Genomic DNA, 10642 nt, shown 5'->3' with positions numbered 1-10642 from the left:
TTCAAATTACGCCCCAGAAAAGTTGAACCAGTTTACACTCTTACCAACAGAGTGTGACAGTACCTATTTTTATGCATGCTGGCATTGCACAGAATGCATTTGATAAGCATTATCAATTATGCTTGCCAAATTTAATGAGGTATTAAAAAAACCACTACCCACAGGCAATAACTCATTGTTGTGAAGTTCAGTGTACATTTAATAAGCACTGACTCTGTGTGAGGTGCTGCCTTAGGTATGGGTGATAAAGATAAACAGAACCCATCCCTGCCCTCTGAGAGCTCAGGGAAGGGGGGAACTCAAGGGCTTGGCTGTAAGTCAGGGAGAACGACATGGGTGCTAAATAGAGGTACCAGAGTCACAGTGCTGAGTAGAAAAGAAAAGCCCATGATGCTTCACAGCAATGCTGGGAAGTCTGGGGGGTGGGGGAGGGTGCATTTGAGCTGGATCCAGAAGGATGAATACAGTCACTGGCGAGCATTAGGAGGTGGTGGTTTGGCCAACACCAAAAGGCGCTAGAGGCTCAGGGGACTGGAAAGCTGTCCCTTCTATCTTCCAGAGGCTCCTGCATTTATCAATCCCCTGCAGTCAGGAAGCTTGCCCTTGGATCTATCCCACAGCCTCTTTTGGCCACTTAACTCCCTTCTCTTTGGTTATTTGTGGCGGGAACAGGAGACAGCTTGGCCGCCTTCTCCATAGTCACCTTCAGAGACTTCTAGACCAACGCAAATACCAAACATAGTACGGTATGTTCTTATTTGGATTATCCATTCCTTTTCTAAAAGACATTGACATACAATGTCAGTATGTCCATTTTAAAAAAGATTTGCAAGGAATTCCCGGGTGGTCCAGTGGTTAGGACTCGGCGCTTTCACTGCTGGGATCTGGGTTCAGTCCCTGGTCAGGAAACTAAGATCTCACAAGCTGCATCATGCGGCCAAGAAATAAATTAAAAAATAAAAATAAATACATTTGAATAAATTAAAATTTTAAGAGCTGCAGAAGTCAAGGTCATAGGGCAAATTTAGGGAGACTTGGATTCCCCAAGCCTCAGGTCCCAAGCCCAACTTGCACACCATTATTAGGATGGCCAATGCCAGACTTGTATAAAGAAGGAGGCAGCCAATTCAAGCCCTGGCTCTCCCACTTAGGACTTGTGGGGCAGTTTGCTTCATCTCACTGAGCCTATAAAACATGGATTGCAGGAACAGTGAAAAATTCGATTTGAAGGGTGGGAAAGCATTTTGTTAAAAGAAACAAGAATAAGAATAAGCTGTGACTCCCATCAATGTGGGCCATGGTCAGGTTAGCCAGTCTCTTACTTTCCCTCTTCATGGGTCCTTTTCCCACAAACACACACACACACAGACGCACAGACACACACACACACACACACACACACACACCCTTTAAACCGAGACTCTGACGTACATACTAGCATTTCAGGAATAAGGCAAGTCCCTAGAGATGGCCTTTCTTCAGAAGCTCACTGAAAATGAATTAAGGGACTTGCCCAACCATGATTCGGAGCGTGATGTTGGAAGGGCATGACAGCCACGGGACCTTTGAGTGTCGGGTCGCCTTTTCTACCCATTGACCGACACGCCCCCTTCCCCCAATCCTGCCCTATTACATCAGGGACAGAATTAAATTTCCCTCCTTCCCTGCCTTCACCTCCCCCATCCTGCTCTGTGACACACATCCCTGGAGAGTCCCCCACATCATCGCAGAACAAAAACAAAACAACAAAGAAAAAAACACCAAACCTTCCCCCTTGACACCCACCCCTCCACTATGAGTCGCCCACACCGTAGGGGTTCTTTAACTTGGGTTTCAAATACTAGAAATGAAATAGCCTTTTTTTTTTTTTTTCACTTCTGCTATTTACACAGAAGTGCCTGCCAGGGCACCTCGGGCGCTAAACCCACCATAATTCAAATTTATTTTTAGGTTTCTCGGCTGTAGAAGTCTGCAGAATGCCAAAATGGTCTCATGGGAGGGGGGGTGAGCTAGGAGAACTTTTCCCGGCCAACCCACACCTTCCCCCCACCCCACCCCGTCCTTTACTGATTCCACATCATTTCAGCCTCACAGAGACTCATAGAAGAAACCCATCTATTATTGATCTATTTTCGCAGGTATTGAAACTGAGGCTCTAGGTAGTTAAGCAACTTGGTCAAAATCAATTAGTCAGTACCGGGACCTGGATTTGAAACCAGAACTGACTCAGAAGCCAAAGTTCTTTGTGCTGAAACCCTCCCCCTCTGCCTTTCTTTTTCTCGCTCCCACAGCAAATTCACATGTACCTCCTTTATCTGAGTGTTTGCACGCCCCCTGCTCTAGTTACCTGCACCTTGCCCTTTTCTGCTTTGGAGTGAAAAGCAGGTCCACCAGAGAAGTTTCTGGAAACTTAAGTTTTCCTTCACGCCCAAAGCAGTGGCATACGCTTCACTGCAACCCGTTTAAGTGACTGACTCCTTGCCCCCTGTGAATCCTGGTGGGGAGGGGAGCAGAGGCAAGTTGGAACTCTCTAATAGCAACAGGGGAAGCTTCTGGATTTGGGCTACACAGATCTGAGTTGGAATCGCAGCTTGGACACTTAAGGCACTTAAATGTCACTAAGCCTGCACTTCCTCATCTAGAAATTGGCAATGATGTACGTATTCACCTAGCAGCGTAGTTGAGAGACCCAAATGAGATCATGTGAGGGAAAGGGCCCAGGTCAGATTCAGGCACAGAGCTGACATCCAATAAATGTTTCCTTCTTGTCTTCCTTTCTCACCAACGCCGCAGAGGAGCACAGGGCTACGACCAGGGAGCCTGGCCTGCAGGAAGCTTTGGTAACTGTCTCTGAGGAAGCTCAACAGATTAAGTAAACAAAAAGGTCCTACTGTGTAGCACGGAGAGCCATATTCATTTCATTTATCCTATGATAAACCATAATGGAAAAGAATATTTAAAAAAGAATATATAGGACTTCCCTGGTGGTACAGTGGTTAAGAATCTGTCTGCCAATGCAGGGGACACGGTTCGAGCCCTGGTCCGAGAAGATCTCACATGCCGCGGAGCAACTAAGTCCATGTGCCACGACTACTGAGCCCGCGAGCCACAACTACCGAAGCCCACGCACCTAGAGCCCGTGCTCCACAGCAAGAGAAGCCACCATAATGAGAAGCCCGCAAACCGCCACGAAGAGTAGCCCCCGCTCGCCGCAGCTAGAGAAGGCCTGAGAGCAGCAACGAAGACCTGATGCAACCAAAAATAAATAAATAAATAAAACTATTTTTTTTAAAAAAAGAATGTATATATATGTATAGCTGAATCACTTTGCTGTACAGCAGAAATTAACACAACATTGTAAATCAACTATACTTCAATTAAAAGGAAAAAAAAGAGTTTTATTAAGGCCAGCCTCCAACATTTACAGCGGCTGGGCAAGGGTACAGTAGAGGCCTACATACCACATGCCAGATATTTATGTCATATTGTACATCAAGCCAATAAACTGGTAAGTAAAATAGATTCTATCCCATTTTGAAAATATGTTTCCATAATGTAAAATATCATTTATGATGACCTAAAAGGCCATGTTTAAATTTAGAATTTTCAGACTCCTTGGAGAGTTTGCCACCAGCCACCAGCCTCCAGCCCCAGGCCTGCAGCTCAGTCCCTTTTCCTTCCTACTCCACGGCCTGCCTAAACTCTGTCTACACCACCACCCCCATACATAGCCAGCTTCTGGCCAGCTCTTAACCTAGGAGATTCTGGATCCTGGGACCTGGAGGGTGACAAAAAAGTGGGGACACAGAGCTGCTGTGGGCCCATCTTTCATCTGAGAGAAAGGAGTGCAATCAGAAGGACCTGTGGACAGCACTGCATTGGTCCGAGGTGCTGTTTGCCTGTCACTGTAAGTGGGAATTCATGCAGCAAGCTTGGGCCACAACAGTTACCTCATCCTTCTTCCTGTGTTAAGCCCTAAACCTGACATTTGAAAGGAAATTGTAGTTTTGATTATTTCAATCGCTTTGCAATAAACGTTGTCTTTCCCCACCCCTAGGACAGGGGCTAAGGCGGGGAGACTCTAACAAGTGTACACTGATATTTGCATGTAGAATCTCCTCAGCTCTATTTTTGTCCTTTGCTCCAGGGAATTCCCTGGTGGTCCAGCTGTTAAGACTTTGCCTTCCATGCAGGGGGTGCAGGTTCGATCCCTGGCGGGGGAGCTAAGATCCCACATGCCTCATAAAACAGAAGCAATATTTTAACAAATTCAGTAAAGATTTTTTAAATGGCCCACATCAAAAAAATCTTAAAAAAAAAAAAAAAAGTCTTTGCTCCAGAAACGATAGACAGAAACCAGATCTGTAGTTGCCAGGGGCTGGGGTGGAGGAAGGGTTTGACTACAAAGGGGTATGAGAGAATTTAGGAGGGTGATGAAACTGTTATATACTGTACCTTGCTGTAGTAGTGGTTACACAGCTGCATGCATTTGTAAAAATCCCTAGAACCACACGCTAAAACAGGTGGATCTTACTGTATGTAAATTATGTCTCAAAAAGTTATGGAGGGCTTCCCTGGTGGCGCAGTGGTTGAGAGTCCGCCTGCCGAGGCAGGGGACGCAGGTTCGTGCCCCGGTCCGGGAAGATCCCACGTGCCGCGGAGCGGCTGGGCCCGTGAGCCATGGTCGCTGAGCCTGCGCGTCCGGAGCCTGTGCTCCACAACGGGAGAGGCCGCAACAGTGAGAGGCCCGCGTACCGCAAAAAAAAAAAAAAGAAGAAGCCAAAGCTGACACTAACCTCTGAGGAGCTGGAGCAGGTAGCTGTGCAGGTAGTTAGAGATGTATGCCCATTAAGCTTCCCTCCTCTGCCCAGCTCCTCTCTGGCTGAACTAAGGAGTGGCCACTATTTCATGAGCTCTAGGTTGAGCCTTTTTGGGGTTAAATCAACAAAAAATGCTTCAACCCACTGGTTGAGCGCCAAGAATAAGCCAGGCGCTGTGTTAAGCACCCAAGAAATAAATAAGGTGTCACTTACTTGCAACCTGAAGGGGGGAGAAGATGTATAGATGCCTATGATACAAATTAGACTGAGGGATGTTACAGCAGGGTGAACAGCATGCTGTAGGCTTGAGGCATCAGAAATTCTTCAGGGGACTTCCCTGGTGGTGCAGTGGTTAAGAATCTGCTTGCCGATGCAGGGGACACGGGTTCGAGCCCCGGTCCAGGAAGATCCCACATGCCGCGGAGCAACTAAGCCCACGTGCCACAACTACTGAAGCCCGCGTGCCTAGAGCCCGTACTCCACAACAAGAGTAGCCCCCACTCGCCACAACTAGAGAAAGCCCACGCCCAGCAATGAAAACCCAATGCAGCCAAAAGGTGGAAGGAAGGAAGGAAGGAAGGAAGGAAGGGAGGGAGGGAGGGAGGGAGGGAGGGAGGGAGGGAGGGGGAGGGAGGGAGGGAGGGGGAGAGAGAGAGAAAGAGAGAAAGAGAGAAAAGAAGGAAGGAAGAAAGAAAGAAGAAAGAAATTCTTCAGGAGGCTAGGGCTCTTTGAGCAGGGTCTTGAATGATGAGTTAGAGTCTAACAGGGGAAGAAGGATCCAGAGGCATCTTAGCCTGAGAGAAAAGCATGCGGAAAAGCCCAAGAGAATGAAAGTGCCTGGCGCTCTTGAGGGAATTCAAAGTTGGTCCAGAATGGTGGGAACACAAAGTGGGTACAAGTGGAGAGTCAGAGATTGAGGCCAGAGGTGGCGACTGGGCCAGTTGAGAAGGGCTTTGAATGCCGTGAAGAGAGCACAAAAGGAGGATGAAGCAGACATGGTCTCCTTCCCAGACCCTCCAGGAGATGATCAATGGACTCCCCAAATGTGGATGACCAGAGAGGACATCCAGGTTCATCTGGTTCAATCCCCAGATGAGGAAGCAGGAGATGAGGGGCTCCTGGAAGCTTGGCTGGCTGAGCTGAGACCAGAACCCCATGCTCTTTTCCACCACAACAGGCAGTCTTGAGCTAAACAAGCATAAAGCCACCTGGGCTTTCTGATACCTACAGTGTACAAACTCAGCTGTGAAACATGCAGGACTGGCCCGATGGTGGGCCCGGTCTTGAGGGGTGGGGAGTGGGCTAGCTGGATTTCTCACTCATCACTTGTCAGACATCACTTCCCCGCCCCTGCTTTCACCGCACAGGTTATTTCAGTCCAAGTTTCTGGTCGCCCTCGCCACCTGCCAAGACAAGGATCACCACAGAAGTCAACACCGTGTTTCACTAAGGGATAAAAGGAACCACGGGGGATTCTTGGCAACTGTCAGCCACACACAGGGGCTCGGGCTTGGAGCTGTTGGGGACAGTAGGACAGTGTGGCCAGCCCCACCATCTAGGGGGCCAAAACTAGAATGGCACGAGGTTCCACTGAGCAATTCTGGAAGAATAAACTGCCCCCTTGCTTTCCCTTTCACCTGCCCCCACCCTTTCCCTCAAGGAACCTGGCGACATGAAAAACACAGACCTATAAACCCTGCCTCTCGATGCCCAGCAATGAACCACGCAGCAAAACAGGAAGCATCTTCTTGTCATTGTGCTCTCTGCGCAGGCACGTCCTGACAAGTGGCAGGAAACCACCACCGGGCCATGGCAACAGGTGTCACGGCGACCTGAGGCTTCCCGCCAGCCTCCTTCCCTTTTCTTCCTGCTGGAGAGCGGCCTCTTTCCTCCCTGCAGCCGGATAATCCCTCACCTCTCACCTGCTGGTCCTTTCCCTCTTGGTGGCCTGAGGCCTGATCATGACCTTCAAAGGCCCTCAACCCTAAAAAGATTATTATCTCTCTCCAAATATAATTCCTGAGACCGGCCGGCCAACCAACACAAAATGTATACATATGCTGAAATTAAAAGAACTTCTCTTTTAGATTTTTCTGATTACAAACTTCTAGGTGAGGGCAAAGCAAAAACTCTCTCAAATTTGGGGGTGCCCCTTGTCTGGCTCTGGGGCTCTAAATCTGCCTGTTAGGTTACCCAGCACTGGTGGAGACTCACACTCCTTGGCTTCACATGGGGACAGACTGTTTCCAAGTGAAATAAAACAGGGATGAGGGCAGGAGTATAAGAGGTATGATCTCGGACTTTGCCCATTGAATTACAAGCCCAGAGGGACCGGAAACCGTAAGACACTCTGGGTTGGGCCAAGAAGTTGGTGCTTGGACCAGGGCTCCATCTGCACCATAGGCTACATCAGTGGACTCTGGGTCTGCTTCTTTCTCTTGGGTCTCTCCAGATTAGACCTCCTATAGGAGGTCTCTGTTCTTCCTTGCCCTGTTCAAGACTTACCCTGTTCTTTCTTATGATAACAGCAGGGCTGAGGTTATGGCAGGCTAAGTTGTTCTTTATCCTCAAGGTCACCAGGTCATCAGTGGATGGATGGAGTGAATGACTATAACGACTTCCAGGTCCTGTCCCCTGTTCCTTCTCAGAAACCTTTGCTCACAGGCAGGACTTCCCCAAAGGCAGTGCGCACATTCTCAGAGAACAGGGCAGTGGGCAGGAAGCCTGGTCTGAGAACATTTTTTCCAGGAGTGGCCTGAGCCCTTTATGTCATGCCTCATGTAAGCCTGTCATGGTGGGAAAAGCCCCTTAGCTTGGAGTCAAAGATCAAGACACTTCTTCTCTTTGAAGTCTCAGTTTCCTCTGTCAGAAAATTGAAACCTACCAAACTGAGAAACCCTGAGAGTTGAATGTCATAAGCTATAAGAAAGTGCTTGGAAACGTGAAAGCCCCACACAAATGTGGAGACATTGTCTTCCATTAATTGACACATTCTTTGGTCATTAACTGACCATGGTTTATCGGGTCTTCAAAGTCCTAGCACTTCACCCAATACCTGGCAGGGCAGATACTCAGTAAATGGATACTGGATGAATGGATGGACCAGTGAATGGACAGATGGACAAATGGACAGGTAGAGTAGTGGGGAATAGTCACCTGTGGGAAAAACATTGCACACCATCTGTCTCACATGTCACAACAGCAGGGAGAGATTCACTCCAAAGACACAGCCAAAGCAAAACATATCTCGTGTGCCAAACACAAACAGACCACTGCACAGGTAACAAAGGTCAGAAACCTGGCCCACAGTCAGCATCTCCCCTGCAAGGAGGCCAAGTTAAAACAGTCCGGCTCTCCCCATTCCTGAACTCCCAAATTGAATGATTCTGAAAAAGTGAGCATCCTGTTCAAAGTGTGCCAGCCAAGACTTCTGGCCTTGGCACTTGCCACTGATCTCTCACCGTTACTCTCCTCCCTCTGTCTGAGTCACCCCTGCTCCTCTCAGATGCCACTTTTTCCATAGCCTTCCTGACTCCCTTCTATGTGCTCCCATGGCATGTTGGGCTTGCCGCTCCCCACCCCACCCCTGTTAGTTAGCTCTTACTATATTGTACTACGATTTTGTCTCCTGGTTTTTTTGTTTGTTTGTTTGTTTGTTTGTTTCTTGCGGTACGCGGGCCTCTCACTATCGTGGCCTCTCCCATTGCGGAGCACAGGCTCCGGACGCGCAGGCCCAGCGGCCATGGCTCACGGGCCCAGCCGCTCGGCGGCATGCGGGATCTTCCCGGACCGGGGCACGAACCCGCGTCCCCTGCATCGGCAGGCGGACTCTCAACCACTGCACCCCCAGGGAAGCCCTGTTATTTTTTAAATATTATGAAATATTGAATTCATAAAGGTATAAAGAACAATACAATGAGACATTTGTCCACCACAAGCCAACCATTACCAACGCAGTTCAAGCTCCTGAAAATCCCTCTCCACTGGCACCCTCTTCCTTCCCATCTTGAATTTAGTGTATACATTTCCATGCCTGTTGTTATACTTTTAATGCTTATGGGTAATTGCCTCTTTATTTCTCCATCTCCCCCGCTGTTATGGAGTGAATGTTTCCCCCCAGTGGGGTTTGAATCCCCGTTCAAATTCGTATGTTGAAGCCCTAACCCTCAGTGTGGTTGCATTTGGCGGTGGGGCCTTTAAGGAAGTAAATAAGGTTAAATAAACTCCTAAGAGTGGGGCCATACCCAATAGGGTTAATATCCGTATAAGAAGAGATACCAGGGCTTCCCTGGTGGCGCAGTGGTTGGGAGTTTGCCTGCCGATGCAGGGGACACGGGTTTGTGCCCCGGTCCAGGAAGATCCCACATGCTGCGGAGTGGCTGGGCCCGTGAGCCATGGCTGCTGAGCCTGCGCGTCCGGAGCCTGTGCTCCGCAACGGGAGAGGCCACAACAGTGAGAGGCCCACGTACCTCAAAAAAAAAAGAAGAGATACCAGAAATCTTTCTCTCTCTGTCTGCCTCTCTGTCTCTGTCTCTGTTTCTCTCTCTTTCCCTCCCTGCCTTGTACACTTTGAGAAGAGGCCACGTAAGGGCATAGGGAGAAGGTACCCATCTGCAAGCAAGGCAGGGAGGCTGACCCTTCTGGGCCTTGATCTGGGATTTCTAGGCTCTAGAACTGTGAGAACCACAGCTACCCAGCCTGTGGTATTTGACTGTGGCAGCTCGAGCTGACTGATACACCCACCATGCTCCATGTGAGCTTGGCAAGGTCAGGGACCACGGGCGTTCATCTTTGTATCTGTAGAGTCCAGTACCATGCCTGGCACGTAAGTGTTCATCAAATACTTGTTGTTCGTATGAATGAATGAATGAAGCAAAGTCAGAAGCAAAACATGTGTCCTAGGGTCTACTCCATGGGAGCAAGTTATTCTCCGCTCTGCCATGATACGGGTCTTATTCAAGCTGCTGCTGAGATCTGCAGTCAGCTCCTAACAACGTAAATTTAAAAAGAAAAAAGGAATCCCCGAGAGAGGTGGAGGAAGTGGCGTCATCTTAGGAAAAGGTTGACGTCACATCATCAATCAATCAAATGTTCCTTAAGCATCTGATTATTAGGTGTTCAGTGGGAAAGCCTCCATCTCCGTAAGACAATCAGTCTTTGCAAGACCAAAGACCAAGTGGTCCAAAGATGCCCCAGATATAAGTAAGCACAATGCATTTGTCTCTCTTATGGACGGGTCCTTTGTACAGACACCAGCCCCTGAGCATCAGTAAGGGGCTTCACTTTTAAAGCCCCTGCTTTGACTTTTAAGTTTCTTCAGACAATAAAAAATTTTTTTAATAAAAAGACTTTTTAAAAGATTCTCCGGAGGGAAAGAGGCAGCAGTCTCAAGTCCCTTGCTAGGCGTGCAACATATGCTCTTAACAAGTGGGATGAGACAAGGGATATCACCTATGGGACCCATTATTGAACTAGACCAAATGAACGACATTAAAAATATATTTTTAAAACCACAGCACCGTTTGAGGCAACGCAAAGACTAACCAAAAAAGTACACAGCACAGTCTTGTTTCCAAGAAGCACAAAGTCTCTTCTAGAATAGAAAACAGTTCTCATGCTGTTGTTATAAATGCCAATTTGAATGTCCCTGAAGTTAAGTGCTATGAGAGTTCGGAGGAGGGAGGGCAGTGAAGGTGGGCCTGCCTGGGCCTCGAAGGGTGGGATGCAATTTGGAAAATGATACTGGGTTCCTCCTATACCGTCCCTCTCAGAGAGCTGGATTGGCTGTGAATAGTTACTAATTGCACGCTAACATGCACAGA

The sequence above is a fragment of the Delphinapterus leucas genome, chromosome 19 (genome assembly GCF_059928025.1).
Source record: "Delphinapterus leucas isolate spDelLeu-1000000601 "Yukka" chromosome 19, BTC_Dleu_Yukka2, whole genome shotgun sequence".
Classification (NCBI taxonomy): domain Eukaryota; kingdom Metazoa; phylum Chordata; class Mammalia; order Artiodactyla; family Monodontidae; genus Delphinapterus; species Delphinapterus leucas.
This window is presented reverse-complemented; position numbering follows the sequence as displayed.